A 21964-nucleotide genomic window follows, 5' to 3' on the forward strand; every position below is an offset into this window, starting at 1 on the left:
ACGACATGCAAACATAACACACTAATGACCTCCATCTCACAAAACAGGCCTGACAATTACACAAGTTTCATGCCAATCGCATGAATCTTTCAGATCAAATCAAATCACATTTTTTCTGATACCAAACAGAACATCGTACATTGTTTTCACATTAATACACGTCTTTGTCAAAAAGCTGGAAAAATGAAAATCAGGTTTGAAAGAAGACACAAATGGGTAGAAATACAGTGAATGAAATGTAAAACTAAACCTGACAGTGCAAACATAATATATCCTCATGGTAAATGTCTTAGTTATAGTGAGTCATGGTACATTTTTAGTCGTGTTACATTGCAGAACAATGTAGTTGAACAGCGTGTTCTGTTTCAAGATTTCTCTTTTCAAACTCTAAAACGTTCTTTTGCTGAAACTGTTTGCGTCTTAAGTTTTATGAAAATACTGAAGTTAAAGTGATCAGAACATCCAATATTAAGTGGATTCCACTGAGAAGGTTTTTTAGAAAGTGTTAACATCATGTTTTCCATTTTATAGACTGAATTTTTTTGTTTAAAAAAATATTATATTAGGGAAAACATCAAAATAGTCGTTTTTTGTTCTCAATTCTGTAAATCTAGTTCTGGCATAATTTGTATAAATATATTTCTGTTAGACTTTTTAAGTGTTCAAATCATCCAAAAGTCAAAGTTTAGGCAAAAAAAATGCAAATTATCTATAAAAATATTACATATTTGTGCAAAGCTTTATCACTAGCATTTCATAAGGGAACTGATGCTAATACTTAATACCACCCTGGTACTATTTCACATGTGCACATGTGTAGAATGTTTTAAGCCTTAAAATACAGAGAATAATCAGCATTTACCCTTGGAGTAAGTCAGTGGTTATGCCCACTTATTTTTCAATCTTCACTGAGTAATCCACTTTCTCAAGACACTTTCCCATGGTCATAAAAGTAACAAAAAACTAATGTGAGTACAGCGGTACACTGCTGTGCAACACATTATCCCCAACACCACAGAGAGCTATGGAGGAGTACTCTTAAACGTCATAATCATGTAGTTGTCAGTGGGTCAGTGATGATTCTGGCTGTTCATTTCATAATGATCCTGACAGCAGAAGTTGAGTGGCACAGTGTGAGTACTACAAGTCCGTTTTTAGGTGAACCAAATATGAAAGATGGTCTTACATGTCATTGTTTATAGCACAGGGGGGTTATCCTTTGCTCAATGGGCCATTATTAATTAACGCTTTGGTGCTTCCTTTCACTTCTCTTCAGTTTTGTAACATCAGGGCCATGGAGGACAAAGCCAAGTTCAAAACACTTAAAAAATCATCTAATACGTACAAACATTTTTAACCAACTTTATCTGTGGAATCTTTTTAAATCTTTTCATCAACCTTGGCCCTTGACAAACTTATCAGACACTCAAGAATTTTCATAATTTTAACCCTTTAAATGCCAGTTTGATAACCTGATGTCTCACTGTGAGACCGAACATTAAAAGGTTGTTTAGAAAAATGAGCTGTGTTTACTTAGATATCCAAAAAAGCTATTTCAGCTTTTTCTGAGTTGAAACAGTACTTGATAACTTCAAGTATTTTTTGTCAGTGTACTCAGATTTTTTGACAGTTATCTCTAAATCTGTACAGTTTTCCCAGCATGCCTTTGGGCATTAGACACCTTCGCACTATGACTGAAGTTGCATACTTAGTTAGAGCAGTCCTGCCTGTGGAGACCAACTTCACATTTGGCCTTTGTTGTTTGTAGTCAGTTAAGTTAGTGTACACTGTAAAACTGAACAGTGAAAGATTGTTAAAGAAAAAAAAAAAAGCTGTTATCACTTAAAAATCCAAAATAGTCATTCCAGTTGTATTTTTCTGAGTACCCGATCACTCTAAGTATTTTTTGACATTGTACTCAAATTATTTGACAGTCATCCTTTAAACTGCAGAGTTTTCCCAAAATGCCTTTGGGCATTGGACACTTTTGCACCATGAGTGACATTGACTTAGTGAGAGAGGTCCCGCCTGTATGGAGGGAGCTATAATACTGATACTGATAAACTGAGCATGATGGAAGAAGACTGCCTTCAGTGTGTGCATCCACTGTTGTTACATGTCGTTCCTAAGGTTGGCCTACCCTGAGTGCCTTTAATGTTCATGATTAAAGTGCAGGATAGAAATCATGGAAAAATGCAGTTGATGGAGAACACGTGGCTTGAAAATAAAAGTACTTACAAATGTTGTTTTCAGTTGAATTCAAACAGAAATTTTAAGAGTAGGAAAGTTTCCACATTGCAGTTTAACTTATAAAAATTAAGTTAACCCAACAGAAATGTACAAGTAATGATTGCTAAAAAAAAATCTATTTCCACATAAAATCTTTTACATAATCAGTTTCAACAAAAAAAATTGAGTAGTTTTAACTTGTTCAGTTTTACAGTGTAGTGGAGGTGGCATAATTGTTCCAAATTAAAATATATAAGGGAAAATTCCAATGGATGGAAATTTATATATTTTAACTTGAGTCATACCAAAAAAAATGCTACTTGAAAACTTTTACACAGTTATGACAAATATTTTGATTATTTTGAAATTGTTTTGTTTTACAGCACACTGTTGTTTTAGGTGAAAAAGGAAAAAAGTTATTTTAATTTATACAATGAATGATGAGGGGCTGGGGGATTTTTTATAAATGGCAGTCTTGGATAAGTCCAAGATAAGCTAAAAAACTGATTTTGATGCATTATCATTTTTTGTGCAGTGTCAGATTTAAAATGTAAAAATTAATTGAGTTAATTTAAACATTTTAATTGACTTATCTATGTATCCATTCATTTTCTGGGGGTAAATATTATGATCATCTTTAGCCCTGTCAAAGCTACCAAACAGTCAAACATTTTCATGAACATTGTTTTTAGTTATTTTCTGTCATTCATTCTATTGATGGGGGGGTTCAAGTTCTGCATTCTTGGATACTGAAAATAACTTGTTTTTTTTTTTTTTTGTTTTGTTTTGTTTTTGTTTTTGACAAACAATGTGTCATGTTTGAATTTAAAAGGTAAAAATGGTGAAAATTTGAATATTTTGCTGTTTTAAACTGGACTGCAGTTGATTTTAAGAGTTTAACCTTAAAAAGTTGGTAAGAAGTGTATTAAAGACCCGATAAAAAGTTCAAGATCAAAAGTTCAAACTTTACCAAGAAATCACCTTCCTCTATAGAATCATGTCATTTGCAGTAAAAGAGCAAAATGATTCTACACCAAACACTTAAAAGTGACTCATTTGGACAGAAATGCCCATAATGACAGCAGAGTGTAGCCACTACAGTAAGCAACCTTTCACCTCTGAAGTGGCCAACAGCACACATTTAAAGGCTACACCTGTGTCATCTTCTATAACTAGTCTGTGCATTTGTTGAGTGATGTACACTCTTTTATGCTGTGAATTGTTTGTGTCTTGTTTCCAGAACACCTCTTAAATAAAAAGTGTATACTGTGAAAGCATTTTTATTGTGAAAATGATGGATTTCCTTTATATAAGGGTCTTTTTCTGCTCTATTATGAATGACAAAGGCAAAGTGCTGAAACACACTTGCCATGGTCTGTGCGCTGCTCATAATTAAAGATCTTAAAAGGACATTCAGTGCTAACCGCTCAGTTTTAATGTAATTTCAGTGTAATATCAAGCAACTTCAATGCCAGACAGGCCTTGAGAATTTGAGCAAAGTTTAACAAAATACAAGAATCTTATTCCAGGGCAAGTGTGGTGGTGCTGAATTTAAAATCTCAGTATTGTTGTTATAGTTTAATCCATTAAGCCAAAAACTGAGAGCATGTCTCATTCCTACATATGTCACAGACATACAACAGGTGCTGTGCACAGTAAATAACAATTCTAAGTTATTGAAAATGGTTTACTACTTTAAATTTATGAATTATGACGAGGAAATCAGGAGGTGAGAGGTTGAATTGGTAAAAAACAAGTACAACAAAAGCTGAGAGAAACAAGTTCAGGGGCAATAAAGAGAGAAGTGTTTTGTTTCCTGCTGCCCTTTTCCACTCTTAAACACCACTGGTGGCACATTCAACCGCTGAAGCTGCTAGCCAATCGCCTCTCCTCATTTTCCCTGTCACCCCGCATCATTGGGGTCAAAGGGCCCTCTGCCTTCCAATTAATGAGCCAGCAAGCGCCTCAGTCCCCCTCTCTACTCCCCAAACTCCCACAATTCAGCACAAGACTGAAAAAAGGCATAAACATGGAAATTCTTCCAGGATCACCTTTACCTGACCATGAGCCTGCTGCTCTGTCTCGACTTTTGTTGATCCTTTGGTGTGGTGTGGGGGCTGTCAAGGCTGAGAATTTGTTTTCATAATTCAAAACTGATAACAAATAAGTTGGGTTGCACGTTGCGAGTTCCCCTTTCCCCTGGTGGTAACTGTTCACCCTTGTAATCAGATCATGCTTGCTGAAGGGTCAGGAACAAAGACATGCAAATTCTAATTAAATGTGCAGCGTTGGGATAGGCCCCGTTTGATCGCTGAGCCCTTTCATGCCCCCTAATCGCTCCTGACAGCTCCTTCCAACAGATTCTGTGACAAACTTCTCGATTCAACTGAGTGGGATTTTTGAACTTTGGTCGCTCCTGCGGCCTTGGCTCCGGGTCTGTCAAACAATCCAAATCAATGACCCAATTGACCACTGGTCCCCTTGTTGATAACCTCAATGAGCTCTATGTTGCCATTCATTGTGTCAGAGGGCTAAATGCCGATAGCATTTTATGGTAATTAAACACTCCTTTGGTTCCTAGCTTTGAATACAAACACTGAAGGGGGGGTCCGGAAAGCACGGGGCTGTACCGGGGGGGATGCAGGTGCAGGGAAAGGACGAAGGGACGGAGGGATAAAGCAGAGGGGGGCCACTGAGAGACTGGTGCAACCACAGTACTTTCCCACCAACGTGGCTCGGCGCCACCGGCTCACTCATTAGGTCATTACAATAAGGAAGGGGGCATTTTTTTGTTTTATTAAAAATCTCATTAATCCTACAACAAAAGGCACGTACTGACCTCATTGGTGCCCCTGTTATCTGAATATGCCTTTATATAATGGAGCGTCTAATTGCATCTCGGCGCCTAGCAGCTTTCTCTTCGTCTGACCCGACAGTATTTGGTGTGTGAGCAGTGAAAGGGGAGCTAAAGAGAATTGGCCTCTCGGGGCGACCACTGACCTAATGGGAAACCGCCTGGGACGTGAGTTTCTGATGCTGTTGAGGCCTGAGCCAATCGGCAGGTGGGACACTCAAGATCCAAACTCTTTGAGGTGCTTTGAGTTTTAGTAACACTGCCTATTAGAACCTCTTTCTATCTTTTTGCCTCCGTAGACAAGCCAAAGACCAGTTGATTTGAGGGTCTTAAAATCAGCTTGTCATGCTTCTCTCCTTAGAATTCTTTTTCAAATTGTTTTGTTTTAGAAGACAGTGTTTCACTAGATGGACAATTCAGTCCTCTAGAATAAAACTCTGCACAAGTTTTTGGTAGACTTTTACACAGAGAGCTCTTGATGAGTTGATGGATCTTCCTCACTTTAGGGGGTCTCCTAGTGTCACTTTGTGGTGTTTCCTTGTGTCCTAGCTCCTCCCAGTAAGGAACTAAAGTAGACATGCAATGAAGAGACACAAGGACAAAGGATAATTTACCGAATAAAAAATCCTTCACTTAAAAGCGTCACCTACTCTGATGAGCTGCACAGCTGAATCACCACAAACCCGACTGCGTGAACATTCAGGAAACATACTACTCAAAATGTATTTCATAACTTTAAAGATTCTTTCACACAATAAACTTCATAAAATATCCTACACAAGAAATACTATTCACATGTAGCATTTTTACTGAGCAAAGCTGATTATCAGCAGTTTTACTTTGGTGGGTAAATTTGATCACATAACTTCTCTTTGAAACTTGAGAGGGGTCTGGCTGCAAATCGCAGATCTCAGACACCCCCTCTAGAGGACCGCTATTGTGAGATGCAACCTATTTCAGAACGGAAGTGACAACGTTTCTGAGTACAATGTGTACACAGGGGGGTCTGTTATCTTCCGATGCATTTTTTCTGATCTGTAATCCTTGCACACTGAGTTTGTTGCGTTTTATTTGCCTTCACTGCAAAAATGTATAGAATATACCACATTGTATTGTACAGCGAGCTTGTGGCTCTGTCATTCCTTTAAAATCCTGCTGGATCCATCCATCCTGACAAAGAGCTTCATACAACACCTGCTCAAGCATCATAGTGTTGTGCCAAGTTCGAGAGATAGAGAGCAACTTTTTTATTCAGTCTTTGTTATGACCTGTGAGTAGGCTACAAACCTAAGCCTTTATCTGTTATATTTCCATGGTTGATAGCCACATAATACACAGGTGAACTACAGTGTTAAAAGTGAAGTTTCATGCAGGAGAGGGTGAGAGAGAGGAGAGGGATCTGGTGGCAAGAGAGAATGAAGCAGCAGGCACTGAGCTGATCTCATGGATGGCATTGTGTCTCAGGGCTTTTTGGATCACTGAAATCAATCTCATACACCTGTGATAATTAGTTTGCCAGGTGAGCCCAATTTAAGAAAAACTACTAAAGAAGGACGCTTCACATTATTAACTATGCGGCTGCCCGATCCAATGCTCACAAGCAGAAACGGTTGCAGTGGGCCCAGAAACACATGAAGACTCATTTTCAAACAGTCTTGTTTACTGATGAGTGTCTGCAACCCTGGGTGGTCCAGATGGAGGAGTAGTGGATGGTTGGTGGATGGCCACCATGTCCCAACAAGGCTGCAACATCAGCAAGGAGGGGGTGGAGTCATGTTTTGGGCTGGAATCATAGGGAGAGAGCTGATAGGCCCCTTTTGCATCTCTGAAGGTGTGAAAATGACCTCAGCAAAGCATATAGAGTTTCTGACTGACCACTTTCTTCCATGGTAAAAAAAAGAAGAGCAGTGCCTTCTGTAGCAAAATTATCTTCATGCATGACAATGCACCATCTCATGCTGCAAAGAACAGCTCTGTGTCATTGGCTGCTATGGGCATAAAAGGAGAGAAACTCATGGTGTGGCCCCCATCCTCCCCTGACCTCAACTCTGTTGTGAACCTTTGGAGCATCCTCAAGCTAAAGATCTATGAGGGTGGGAGGCAGTTCACATCAAAACAGCAGCTCTGCGAGGATATTCTGACATCCTGCAAAGAAATTCAAGCAGAAACTCTCTAAAAACTCACAAGTTCAATGGATGCAAGAATTGTGAAGGTGATATCAAAGAAGGGCTCCTATGTTAACATGGAACTTTGCCTGTTAAGATGTTTTTGATTGAAATAGCTTTGATTTCAGTAAGTATGACCTCCTAATGCTGCAAATTCAACAAATGTCCATTTTCAGTTCTTTACAACCAATAAAATGTTTTGAAAGTCTGTTGTGCATAAAAATGTGGAACAGTGCATTTTGAGTTTTTTATTTTAGGCTAACGGCTGATGACTTGAAAAATATTCTCACTGTCATTTGCATTGATATTTAGGAAAATCAGAGAAAAATATCATTTGCATAATAATTTGGAACACGGTGTAGCTATGTAGCTTAGTTAGCTTCACAAACATTAGCTTCACCTACACCTTTAGCTTTAGTTATGTTAGCTGCATTAAAGTGCTTTCATGGAGGACATTTTTCCTGTAAGCAGACTACCAATTCTTGAATTCTAATAATGTATACATATTGATCTATCAATCTAGCTGTCTGTCGTTTTGGTCAGTTTTTTTACATTTTACTTGTATTATCCTAACCTTTACCTTAACTCTTACCCTAACCTGAACTAGAAGTTTAATCAGGTTTCATTTGAAAAGTTTCAGCGTGTTCTCATCCTGGCAGAGGCGGCACCTCACAGTAGTTGTTTGCAAGGAGGACATCTGAGACCTGCGGTCTGCAGCCAGACTGTCTTTTGAGTTTTCCTCACATATGCTGTCAACTGTGTCTTAGATATGAAACAATTCTTTTAAGTGAGCAAAAGGAGCGGACTCATGTATGACAACAGGTTTCCTTTATTTATTTAATACACAAAAACCAAACTGGTACCAAATGAGGAGCCGTTTTAAAGCCAAAAACCCAGCTCTTATCAATGAGCTAAGCCTAATGATTCATATCTTGAAAAAGAGACAGATTTTCCATCACAAAGAATAAGTCTTGACAGACATTAGCTGTGAAAACACAAACATCATTAGAGTTTACCATGTTAGATTTTACTGAACCAGACTGGGCAGCTTGGAGGAAATGGACCATATGTGAGTGTCGTCTGACTCCGCTGAACCCATGTTTGCCACTGTTTCTTCATGAGCTCTTCAAAAACTTTTGCCTAGTTTGTCACTACTTTTTGGGCACAAAAGTAACATCTTATTCCACAATTTAACAGCATAAAACTCTTAACTTTAAAAGATTCAAATTTTATTTTGTTCCACAGAGAGACCATCAAACACATAACATCATAAATGATAACAAGTAGTATAGATTTCTAATGTGCATCCTACAGTAAAATTAATCTCAATTATGTTTTTATGTTGAAGTAGTGTTTCACTTTACTACAGGGGCTTTTTATTTTATTTTCAACTATAAATTCGGGTCAGCTTTCAGAAAGATCATACGGAACAAAAGTGATGAGGGGGGTTAGAGCGGCAGAGTGATTAGAAATCATTTTTTATTGTTTTTTTGGAAGTTGATCTTTTGAAAAATTGACAGCCCTAGTCTGAGCTGCCAGCGTACGGGGTTGTGACTGAAGCATTGGGCATCTGTGCCATACAGCCTCATCTTTTAAGACTGTATTATTTTGATCTCATGGTTGTGAACTATCATAAACATGGACTGAAAAAAATAACAGCAAGATATTTATCAGTATGGTAGGCCATAATAAGGACATCAGCCGTTTCTTGAATTCAAATGATGGTTTAACCTTTGCTTTGGTTCCTGTCTGCTGTGCATCACAGTTTTAATCACTGAGCTTCACAGGGGATTTTCAGTTCAGCGTTTGTATGACAGACAAACAAGGAAGGTGGCACACATGAATGAACCATACATTGAAGTATTACCCATGCAAAACATTATCTTTCATGATCAAACTCACATCAAACAGCCATGTGTGTGGAGAATTGTTTGTATCAAGATGTGTGATAAGGGTAAAAGGTCATGGAAAGATGAACAGGGAGTTTGGTATCAGATTATTCATTATTGATTGTTAAAAAACAGAAAGATCTCTTAAAGTTCAAATCTGTTGTTTTGTTCATGTTCTCTCTCTGCTCAGTGAATGGCACCGTCACACTCACACTTGTTTTCTGTGTAAGACTGTCTGCATGGAGTGGGACCAAAACTACAGCTCAACTAAATCTTTAAACAACTACAGCAAGGACCTTTAAATAAGTTACATTTCAATTTCACTTTTAATGTGAGCCATGGGGGCAGCTGTAAGGAATGATGGGAGCAGAGGAAAGTCAGTACTTTGTTGCTCTAAATGGGACCATACAATGCAATAATCATCTACTTTCTATTTAGATTTATGAACACTTTATCACTGACAAGTTTCTGATAAATCCATATTTTGCTGAAGCATTTTAGTCATATTAAATCATTTTGCAATTTAAGCAAAAGCAAAATTTAATGTTATTTTTGTTGCAGTTTTTCCATTGTGTATGTATATTATTGTAATCAGCTGAAAAAAAATGCATCTTGAGCATATTATACTAAGACTTCTTAATATTAAATAACAGCTCTTTAGTACTTTTGTACTTTAACCTTGGGACATCCATTACCAGGGCCTCACGGCATCTCTAACTACCCACCAGGACAGTACCCATGCTTTCTCGCCACATCTACCCTTTACTCCACCCTAACGGAGGGGATTTTGTCCTTTTTTTCAGCAGATTCTCATGCTCATGGTAATGCGAGGACATCCAGAGGATAACCCAGGTTGAGTCAATCCCCCCGAAGGTGCCCTCAGGCAGCTTGCTTGCCACATCTGGGCTTTACTGCAGCCTCAAATTTTGGCCCAAACATGCCTACAACTTGGCCACAGTATGGCTCATGGTAGAGGCCTAAGAACAACTTCTAAAATGGGTGTCATGATCACACCCTACTTCACAACATCCATGTACATCATTTGATTTCCTGAGAGAACAATCTGTTCATAAATATGAATAAATGTCCAGTGCTTGTATTTCTGGGGAGCACAAGACACATAAAGTTCAGATAAAATATCCCATTGGTTTAGAAATCTTATTCATTATGACCAGGTAGGTAATTCAGACTCCAGCTTGAGGCCACATTTCATTGGAAAGTGAACTTCTCATGTTTGGTGTCTGGATTTGTAACTTGGCGTGAGCTGACAGGTGACTACGCAGCTGTCAATCAAACAGTGCTGCTGTCATGGTAACCGTGGTGCGTTGACTGGACAGCCGTCTGCAGAGGTCAATGTGAACTGAGCCCAAACAGCCTGTGGTGACGGAGTGATGAGTGGAGGAGGAGGGAGAGAGCGACAGGAGAGATGAAAGCGTGCAGGAGGAGAGATGAGTGATCCAGTCATCCAGAGAGAGCAGACATCCCAGAGGACAGGAAACACCGTGTTGACCCACAGTCTGACCCACAATCCCAAGCTTTTCATCTCCTACTCTTCTTTTCCTGTTCTCATGAGCTCTGTATCAAACAAATATTACCAACTTTTTCTTATTTCTATTCTTAATGGTGGCATGAAATTTCAGGTTATCCAGACTGGATCCAGTATCTGAGTTTATTCTTGGAAGATAACCGTTTAAAGGAAGAGGGATTTCTTTAAAACAAAAGGTATTTTAATGATGTTTGATGTCTGCGTCTCCTAATTGATGTCCTAACTGATTATGTTGCATCTTTGGGCAAAAGACGTCCTCGCTCTGAGCTCCTCCAGAAGTCTCCTCCATCTGCAGGTCCTTCAGGTGAATTTAAGAAACTGGAAGATCCTTCATCATGGCAGAAGAAGAACAACTTCTAGGTCATTTAAGAAGAATATGTGCAAAGTTACTTGCACATTGTTCACACTTTTAAAAAGTGAAAGGGATTTGTAGTGTTGAAACAGGCCAAAAAATCCACAGAAGAAACAAAAGTAGTTCATATTTTGGCTACATTTTTAAGAATGGTGAGATTTAAAGTTAAAAATTAAATATTGCATCTTTACTCTACAAGGGACCATGTTTTGCTGACCTCTATGACCCCCGTGTAGCTGGGCCTGAGAATCAGTGAAAGGGTGGATACAAACTTTCTTGCAGGCAGCATTCCTAGCTACCATTACATCATAAAGCAAATAGAACACTCCAAGCAACCCAGAGAAGAAGTTTTTGAAAAATATAGGTTGGGTGGATACAAACAAATTTCCCACGCACTGAACATCACCAGTGTTCAGTTAAATCCATTATTAATTAAGAAATAGAGGGAACATGGCACATGTGTGAATCTGCCTAGATCAGGGCATCCTCACACACTGCTCTGAAGACTGCGCTGTCTTCAGAGCTTGTAGGCAAAAGGAAATGTCGCTGATGTAAAGTATCTTTTTGGACGATTCAATGTCAAGTACATAAACATCCTAAGTTTAGGCATTCTAAACTCTGAAATCATGAACAGTTTAAACATGTGTCCCATGTGTAAGTTTTGATCAGACTGTCTGTCATCAATGCAGTCGACTGATTTTTTTTAGTCAAATTTATTTTTTAGGGTTTTTTAATATGATAAAAGATTTTCACTCCAGTGCTACCGTTGTTTTTTTTCCTGCTCTTTAAACCCTCATTCATTCCCCCTCGGTGCAGCCTCCTTTGCCCTGACCTCGGCCTCCTCGCCTCCTGCTGTGGTATCCCAGAGGCCCCCGGGGCACCAGGCTCCTTCTTCCCCTCCAGCCCCACCTCCACAGGAAAGCCCCCAGACTGCCGCCAAATACCTCCGCGGATTCTTCCTCCTGCTCGGATGCAATGAGAGGCCCCTCGCGGCTTCTCCTCACTTCCACCGCAGGCCTCGGAAATACCTGAGAGCCCCGAGTGTGGTCGCCCTTTATCTGCACCGCCGTGACCCAAACTCACTTTCAGGAGGTTCAAACCACAGATGTTCACACTCAGACTGAAATTACGGCTCAAAGCTGCTTACTTTCAGCGCTGATCTTTATCATTCTGAACAAAAAACACAGAAGTAAAAGTGACGTTGAAAAGCACACACCATTGTTCTGTAGCGAAAGGCTCTTAATTTAATTCTTACAGCTTTTTTTCTGTTTAATAAAAAGGTTTGCTTTCTAGTAACATTAATGGGCAGGGCTTTGATAATTTTTCCTTAAAGCCTACACAAACCCAGATCAACAATAAAGCTTTAGCTTCTTTATTGAGGGTCTTACGAACATCAGCATTAGCATCTCAAGTTTTTAAGCTCTAGTTTGGAGTTTTTAGCTGGTTATGTAACATACTGAATTTCAAACTGATGCCACTATATGACGTAAAAAAGCGAATTAAACCAGAATTACAATGAATGACTTTTTTAATGCCTAAAATAGCTGACCGGTGTTATAACAGGTCCAGATTTTTTTATTCTATGGCAGATATTCTTGAGTATTGATATATTTGACTCTGGGAAGACGGCAGGATTACATTTGAAAAAAACGCTGCGTTTGCATGTGCAGAAGTCAGCAAAGAGAGGAAAAGTGCTTCTTTGTCCACAGGGGGCGCCAAGATCAACACAAATCAAAAGTTTCTCACAGAACCTTTAACCCTTTAAAAACACTAAAAGAAATACTGGAATCAAAACCTTGAATATTAATGGCGGACATCCCCATACTTTTTCATTTTTGTCACTTAAATACATATTTTTCATTATTATGGAGAAAATCAGGGGCAGAGAAGTGACCGTATATGCTTCAATTGACCATTTATGGTAAAAAAAAAAATGTAAAGTGAATGTTTATTAGAAGGTTCATAATGGGAAAATAATCATAGTCATTTGTACACATAAACACATACAAAATATCTAAATACATATTTATTTTATACACAAAAAACGCCACCTCTTGATTAAACCTAGGACATGGCAGAAACAGGGACAGGTCCAACCTCAGTCATCTGAGACGGCTACAGTTTCTCCTGACCTCTTCAAAAGGAAAGTCATGACAGGCTTCAGAATACTGTTACTATCAGTGATGGTGGTACCACCAGGTTTTTTTCTAATAACTCCTACAGAAAAGCTATTTATTATTATTATTATCATTATTGAATAACTAAGTGAATTTTAGCAGTGATGAGGCTAACAATGCAAATTAAAACCAGTTTGTGCCATTTAAGTAAAAAAAGAAAAAAACACTGTTGCACTGTTGTATTACTGACTAAAATCACATTTATTCCACTATTTATATCCCTTATTTTTCTTTATAATTCCATCAGAAAACCTTTAAAAAAATCACAAAAAATTGAACTTATGGATAGAATTTAATTAGAAATACGGCTCTTGGTAAGAAATTAAAACTGATATAAACTGCAAAGTATAGCAAAACTGTTGTAAGGTTATAAAACTGACCAAAAATCTCACGCTTTTTGATTATTGAAAATGGCTATAAATTAGTAAAATTTACCACTGTATCACTCTGTAATTGTTTACAAACCTGTGGTAACATCTATGCTCACTGTAGAGTACTATTATCCTACGTTATAATAAGTTATTTGTCAGGAAAACACCCTTAGTATTGTTGCTAGAGGAGTTGGCCATATGTCTTCATACAAACAAGATTTTACACCCCTAAGGGTGTACATCCAAATATGGTGCCTCCATTTTTCATCTACAATTGCAGTAATTGTTTGAAATCCTAAACAAAATTCACCTTTCATGACATTCAGCTGTACTATTCACATTTATTATCATCAGCTAACCTTAGTTAGTGGAGATGTTTGGGTCGTTTGTTTGGGACCAAAAGAAACGTAAAACTGCATTTTGCAAGTTCTGGAGGAAACAGAAAGTTTGAGACACTCTGGGCCACTGCCGATTGGTCGGATCGTGTAATGACACTTTCTGTAATGTCGACTGATCTTCACTGATTGGCTAAGAAAAATCATTCTGGTTCTACTGTATCACAGAGGGTTGAGGGAAGGCCATAAAGGAAGTCAACCTAAGTGATTGCATGTGGTTCCTGTCCCATAAAAGGTTTTCTTCGTTTTAATCCGAACTCAAATGTTTTAAACCACCCCTTCCACCCACCAAACAACTCAAGATAAGAAACACAGAGGATGCAAAAAAAAAATTAAAAATTAAAAAACCCGTGTTGCTCTTATTGTCATACGCACCTTTGGTTTAGTTGACCCAAGGGAGAGGTCAATCAAAAGATTATCAAGATTCTCATTTAGATTTCACAAATGCGTTATGCAACTTGAGTGGTTTTTCATATTGGCTTTTATATTATGAAATCATTTCAAGCTTTATTCCTACAGGCCTTTTGTACACACTCAAATGGCATGTTAGGTCAATAAAGATGCACCTTTAAAAAAACATATATTTGACATTTATATTAGTTTTTCCAATTGGGCTGATTAATTAAGATTAAGAAATGCATTGATAGAGTCTTCAGTGACTAAAACTAGACTAAAACTATTAAAGTTAAACATGGTGACAAAATAATGATCATTTCAATCTAAATACTAAGAATAGATTTAAAATCTAGTTGCAAAATGAACACTGCTGCTGCATGCAATACTCAGGAGACTCAATCCCCACCAGCAGTGGGCACTTTTGGATGAGATCCAGTTCAGGCTGGTGGGACAACTTTGAAAATGAAATAGTCAGGGAAGAGGAGTGGTGGGGAAATGTTCACAAGTGAAGGCCATCTTTGTTGGCTTTGAGTGAACTGCTTCACTCACTCAATGACGTAAGAACTACTGTTTACATGGTGCGCTTTTACATGATGCAACAGTATGTTTTTGCATTTTTGTGTCATGTGAGAACATAGTGTTTGTTAAAAGGTTCTTTTATCTTTCAAATAGAGGAGGAAAACCCCTGTTGTTAAAAATATTCACCTATGAGTGGACTAGGCCTCAGCGATGTTAAGGCCCTTTTTATTCTGTGAATAGAGAGGGTAGGCCATGGCTTAATTCCTCCTCTGGGGCAGCCATTCTCAACCAGGGTGCCTTCTGGCATTGTCAGGCGTACCTTCAAAATGCTTTAAACCAACCAAGAGTCAGCATGAATGTGTAAAATATGAAGTAACCCAGCATAATTAATCAAAATTGTCTCATTTGTCTCTTTCCTGAAACACGGCAGCCATGAGGTCTGTGAGTGAATAGGTTTGCTCCAGTTCAGCAGGTGTGTCAGAATGTGTCAAAGTGTGTGTTTAAGGTCTACACCAGTGGCCCTCAACTGGTCGGGTATCAGCATCCGCGACGTAGATCTCAGGGGGGCACAGGCTACATGAGCTCTGATGTTGTCAAAGTTAGATGTATATCGCTGGCATCAGGTATCTCCAAAATCCCCATTTTTACAAGAATGAAAAAAGCTGTCTTTAAATCTGTTTAACACTGAATGATCATAGCCTGCATTTTTTAGAAACTTTTATTTCTTTATAACCCACTGATATATATAAAGGGTGACTAATAGCACTGATTTAAGAAATAAAAATATAAATCAGGAAAAATGGTGATATGAGGTTTTGGCCCAATGCTAGAAATATATTCTCTTCAAATCATGATTAGAAACTTAATGAATGACAAAGTATAAGGGCCACTAAAAAATTTAGATAATAAATTAATAAGTACATTTTATATCAAAAGGATCTGTTAATTTTGAGCAAAAAAAAAAACCAAAAACAAAACAAAAAAACATTTGGGGGGGGGGGGGGGGTGGGTTTATAAAGTTGTATATTTATGAGAAAACAAATTCAGAATTTTAAGTTTTAAAAAGTTATTAATGTTGACGTAAGGGACTCAAACAATTCAATTTTGGAAAATTGTGTAAAGTCAAATTCTACAAGAAACCAAACTGAAAACAGTGGTTGGATTTTTGATTTTTTTTTTTTTTTGGAACTTATTTTTTATTTATTTTTCAATCAACAACAGTACAATATAGACATGTCCTTCTCTTCCAGCTGTATAGTATTAGTACCCATCACATTAATCAATTCCTTATGGAATAAACAAAGAAAAAGAGAAATAAAAGATTTAAAGAAATGGTCAAACATAAACATATGTATATATGCAGCCAGACACACCTACTCAAGAGCATATACTTATAACCATAAATGCACACCTGTGCACTTAAGCATATGAGTAAAATTAAACAATAAAGAAGAGTAGAATCCCTTTTAGTCAAACAAACAAAACAAAACGAAAATAAAAGGAAACCCCTCATCACATATCATAATCTAGAAAGTCCAGGTGTAAGGTGCAGTATTAAATTTAAAATAATATGGCACAATGATTGTAAAGCAGAGTAGCACGCGACACATACAATGGATCGGTACAAAGAAACTGCATCTTTACTGTAAAAGTAAAGCCATAACAGGTTTCCAACGTGAGGTAAAAATGTCTTTTTGGAGTCTTAATAGGTAAGTGATTTGTTCCATTTGATAGATATCCCAGACTTTTTGCATCCATATATTATAAGTGGGTGGGTCTGGTTTCATCCATCTTATGGTTATACACTTAAGGGCTGCTGTAAATAGTATGTTTAACAAGTATTTTTTGGATCTCCCATTCAGACCCCCGGGTGTGACCCCTAGCAGTGCTACTCTGGGATCCTGTGGAATGTCCTGTTGAAAAATTTCCTTTAATGCATCAAATATCTCCCTCCAAAACAGACAGAGTTTAGGACATGTCCAAAATATATGAGTGTAATTGGCAACGTATGCTCCACAGTTTCTCCAACAGGAGCTGGACTGTGTCTGAAACATTTGTGAAGTCAAATCTGGAGTCCTAAAAAATCTAATGATCATTTTCCATTTAAATTCCCTCCACGTGTTTGAGTTTGTAACTAAATGTGCTTCAGTACACACTTCCTTCCAATCATCTTCCGATAAAGTTATATTTATTTCCGCCTCCCATCTCCGCCTCACCTCCAAAGAACTGCTTAGGGTCATAGTCAGAAATATATCATATAATTTACAGATTATTTTCTTATTGTTTTCCTTCCCCTTTTGTATTAGAATAAGAAACTTTTCTAAAGGGGTAGGTTTTATGAGTTTATCCAGCTCCTTTTGTGTTTTTACAAAGGTTCTTAACTGCAAGTACCTGAAAAAATTTGTCCTGGGAAGATCAAATTCATTTTTCAGTTGTTCAAATGTTTTAAGATCACCCACATCAAATAGTTGATGCAGATAAGACAACCCATACTCTGACCACCTTTTGAAGCCATCATCTAAATTATTTGGTGTAAAGGTCTTCATAAGACCAATACTTGTTAATGATGATATGCATTTAGGCAAGCCAAAGGCTACCTTTATTTTGTTCCAGATTCTGATAGTAATTTTGGTCCAATGTACTAATTCTTTTACAGGAGCATCTAAGAAAGGCAAAATATGTAAAGGCTCTGGGCACATACTTTTCTCGATATTAATCCAGCGAGTATTTGTGTCATTTAGCATCCATACTATCAGAGGCCTCATTTGAGCAGCCCAGAAATAGTACTTCAGGTTTGGGAGTTTAAGACCCCGTCCTGACTTACTTAACTGCAAAGTTTTAAGCCTAATTCTAGGACGCTTTGCCAGATAAATTTTGAAATTAATTTATCCAGGTGGTCAAATGAAGATCTTGGAATTTCTACAGGTAGCATCTGAAATAAATAAAGCAGTCTGGGCAGAACATTCATGCGAACACTTTCAATACGACCCAAGAGAGAGAGGAGCATAGACCATCTTTCTAAATCATTATTAATACAACGAATTAGTTTACTATAATTAGCATCATATAAATTCAATAAAGATGGGGATAAATATACCAAGGTATTTTATACCTTTAACAGGCCACCTAAAACCACTTTGATTTTTACACTTTGAGAAGTTTTATTATTTATATCCAGTGCCTCTGTTTTATCCACATTTACTTTGTATCCCGAATAATACCCAAATTTAGAGATGAGCCCCTTTACATATGGAATTGTTAATGAAGGTTCTGTCAAATACAATATCACGTCATCTGCATAGAGAGATAGTTTATGCACTTCCTTATCTATTACAATACCTTTTACATTGTCATCATCTCGGATTAGCTGGGCTAGTGGTTCTATACAGATAGCAAAAAGCAGGGGTGATAAAGAGCAGCCCTGCCGACATCCACGCTCTAATGTAAATCTCTTTGACACAAAACCATTAACTTTCACAGAAGCTTGAGGTGAAGAATACAATGTTTGTATCCAATTTATAAAGTTAGGTCCAAATCTAAAACGTTGTAATGTTTGCACTAAAAATTTCCATGACACACAATCGAAGGCCTTCTGGGCATCTAAAGAAATTATAACAGAATCTGACTTTATATCCTTTTGATGGGATATTATATTTAACAGCCGTCTAACATTATCCCCATAATATCTTCCAGTGATGAACCCCGTTTGGTCCGGGTGAATAATTTGAGTAATTATTTGATTAACTCGTCTGGCCAAAATTGCAGTCAGTATGCGTAAATCAGTGTTTAGCAGTGAAATTGGTCTATAAGATTGACATTCAGTAGGATCTTTACCCTCTTTATGTATGACCACTATATTTGCCTCTCTCCATGATGGTGCCATGGTTTTAGACTCTAATGCATATGCTTTCAGTAAAAGGGGGGATAATAGATGACTGAATGTTTTATAAAACTCATTGGTATAGCCATCAGGTCCCGGACTTTTATTGTTTTTTAAAGTTGAAATTACTTGCTTAATCTCCCATTCCATAATTGGCTCATCCAATTTCTTAACTGTTGGTTCAGTCAATTCAGTAAGTTTAATATTTTTAAGAAATTCCTTCAGTTTGTTATCATCTGAGCAGGTGTTTGTATTTTTATACAAGGATTCGTAGAATTCAGCAAAAGACTCTGCTATTCTATCTGGTTTTGTAACAAAGGTGCCTTGTGTTTTGATTTTTTGAACCATGTTTGACGACTGTTGTTTTCTCAATCTAAATGCTAGTAATCTACTTGACTTGTTCCCATGTTCGTAATATCTTTGGTTTGTAAACCTTAAGGTTCCCTCTATTTTTTCTGATAGTAAACTGTTAAGTTCTCTACGAGCTGCCTTCAGATCATTTATATTAGTTAGTGGGCATTGTTTGTGTTTATTTTCCAACTCTTTTATTTTTTCCTCCAATTCTCGTTGTTTGGCCTCCTTTTTTCGTTTCCTAGTACACGCAAATGAAATAATCCGGCCCCTAATGTATGCTTTGGCACAATCCCACAGTATAAGAGGTGATGTTTCACATGAAGTGTTAATATTTAAGTATTCTTTAAGCTCAGCTGTTATGAAAGTTATGAATTCTTTATCGTTTAATAATGAAGCATTAAGTCTCCATTGTTTAGAATTGGATCTATAACCTATATCCCACTTTAATTTAATAGGTGTATGATCTGAAATAGTAATAGGCAATATTTCAATATCTACTATCCTATGCAGATCTCTTCTAGGAGTGAAAAAATAATCAATCCTTGAGTATGATAAATGTCTGCTTGAGTAGAATGTAAAGTCTTTATTTCTTGGGAATTTGCTTCTCCATACGTCTAGAAGTTCTGATTCTTTGGACAGGTATTTAAGCATTTTGCTCATTTTTGACAAAGGTGTTCTAGAGGCAGGTTGGCGATCCATTAGCTGAGACATGATGCAATTAAAATCGCCCATTAAAAGCAGTCCAATGCTGTATTGGGTTATTACATTAAACAATATCCTGATGAAGCTGGGTTCATCTTCATTGGAGTGCGTATACATTAAGAAAAGATACCTCTATCCCATCAATTAATCCGTTAACCAGGACATATCTCCCCTCCTTATCTTTATGTATCAACGTTTGTGTGAAGTTAACTTGTCTGTGTATAAGTATGGATACTCCCCTCCTCCTCCCCGACCGATGTGAAGAATAGTAAACTTTATCTGCCCATGACTTTTTCAACTTTTCATGTTCTCCATCAGAAAGGTGGGTCTCCTGTAGAAATGCAATTTGGCAATTTAATTGTTTCAACTGATGTAGAATTTTTTTTCTCTTTACAGGACTATGAAGACCCTTAACATTATAGCTTACCACATTTAGTGTGTCCATTACTTGTTGTCTACAAGATAGTCTTTTATACTCCAAAGTCTGAAGCTGGAAGAGGTGGGTTGCGGAGAGAAAAATTCTGCACCTGGGTCATGACTGCAAGTGTAAATTTTTTGGTAATTAGGTGACTGCGAAGAGAGGTAACCCCCTAAATACTTAATACAGCTGTACCAGAATTTCTTAACAAAAGCAAAGACTTTGTTTGATAAAAAATGTGATACTTTTGTTGTTTTTATGTTTAACGCAGGATCCCAAAGGAACATAGGGATCAGAACACAGAAAACACAGGAACTTATGAAGCAATATTTAGCTTGCAATAAAATAGTGGGATCTAGTCCCGGGCCACAAGATAAGCAGCAATGTGCACAATCTGATTAAATTTGACTGTGCTGGGGCAGTGCTAAGGTAAAAATAAAAAGCAGGTTCTCGCTGATCAATTCAGCCCCTGCCGAACCGTATAACTGTCCATATCAAACAGCCCTTTATGGCAGACCAGCCCTCTAGAGAGTACGCAGAACCAAATCATAATAGCAGGGATATGTATAGTGTCCTTTTCACTTTGTCATTTACAAAAAAACATGACATAGGCAGTAAAAGCATTGATGAAAGGACAATCAGTGCCTCGCTGATACTCTGAAAGGGGTTATCATTAAATCAAATACGCTGGATATTAAACACACCTCTCTCTGAGACTGAGATATACATAAAAGAAAGCAAAAATGACTCCTTAGCACAACATTAAGCAATGTGTTACCTCTATATTGCACCAACATACCAAGAGATATGCTCAATTCTCAGGCTCTGTAGCTGGAATAACAACCTTCTGGACATAGTCCATAGCTTTTCGAGGATCAAGAAACTCCTTTTCTTCGTTTGATTTTTGATTTTTTAATCTAAAAATTCTAAGTTTTGGTTCACATACAGTTAAGACTTTTAAAATTTTAAAAATGCGGGGTTTTCTTGTAAATTAACATTTTTTTAAACTTAAGAAGATTAAGTGTTTTCTTCCTATTCATTTTTTTAGAATGGCTCTTATATACTGTTGTAACAAAAATAGATCTTTTGTCAAGAAAAGTCTGTGGGCCTACTATGTTGAGATTTTGTCAATGAAAACAATTACAATTTATTTGTAATTTTCCAACTAGGACTGAGAGGGGGCTTATTTTTTCTTATATATGAGTGGGGGGACCCTAAGGAAAAAAGGCTGGGAACACAGTCTGGTGGGTCTACACCCAAAAGTGGGTGTAAAAATGTGCCAGGAAATAAAAATATAGCAAAATAGTCTTTGATGTACAAAAGCACAAAGTGATTATACAGCACACATTTTAAGGTTTTCCCATGATGACAAGCAAATTTTGGTCTTTTTTCCAGATTTCAACATACTTATCTCCTTTCCCCAGAAAAAAAAATGCTTTTTCTCCTAAGATAATCAGGATTTTCCTTAAGAGGTTACCACATTCCCATGCTGTCTTGGAAAACGTGTAAAATCAAATGTATGCACACAGGTCCTTATACAGTATAATGGTGTTCCTAGTTAACATGTTTTTTGTCCTGTCTCTATGTTCAAACACGTTTTGTTCTATTCCAATCTGCAAAATTTGTCATGAAATATGTTGAGTGGTTGAACATTGAAACTTTGGGTTATGATTTTTCATTAGGAGGTGGTGGAGGGTCCTGATGCCCAACCAGCTGA

The sequence above is a fragment of the Cheilinus undulatus genome, linkage group 6 (assembly GCF_018320785.1).
Source record: "Cheilinus undulatus linkage group 6, ASM1832078v1, whole genome shotgun sequence".
Taxonomy (NCBI): Eukaryota; Metazoa; Chordata; class Actinopteri; order Labriformes; family Labridae; genus Cheilinus; species Cheilinus undulatus.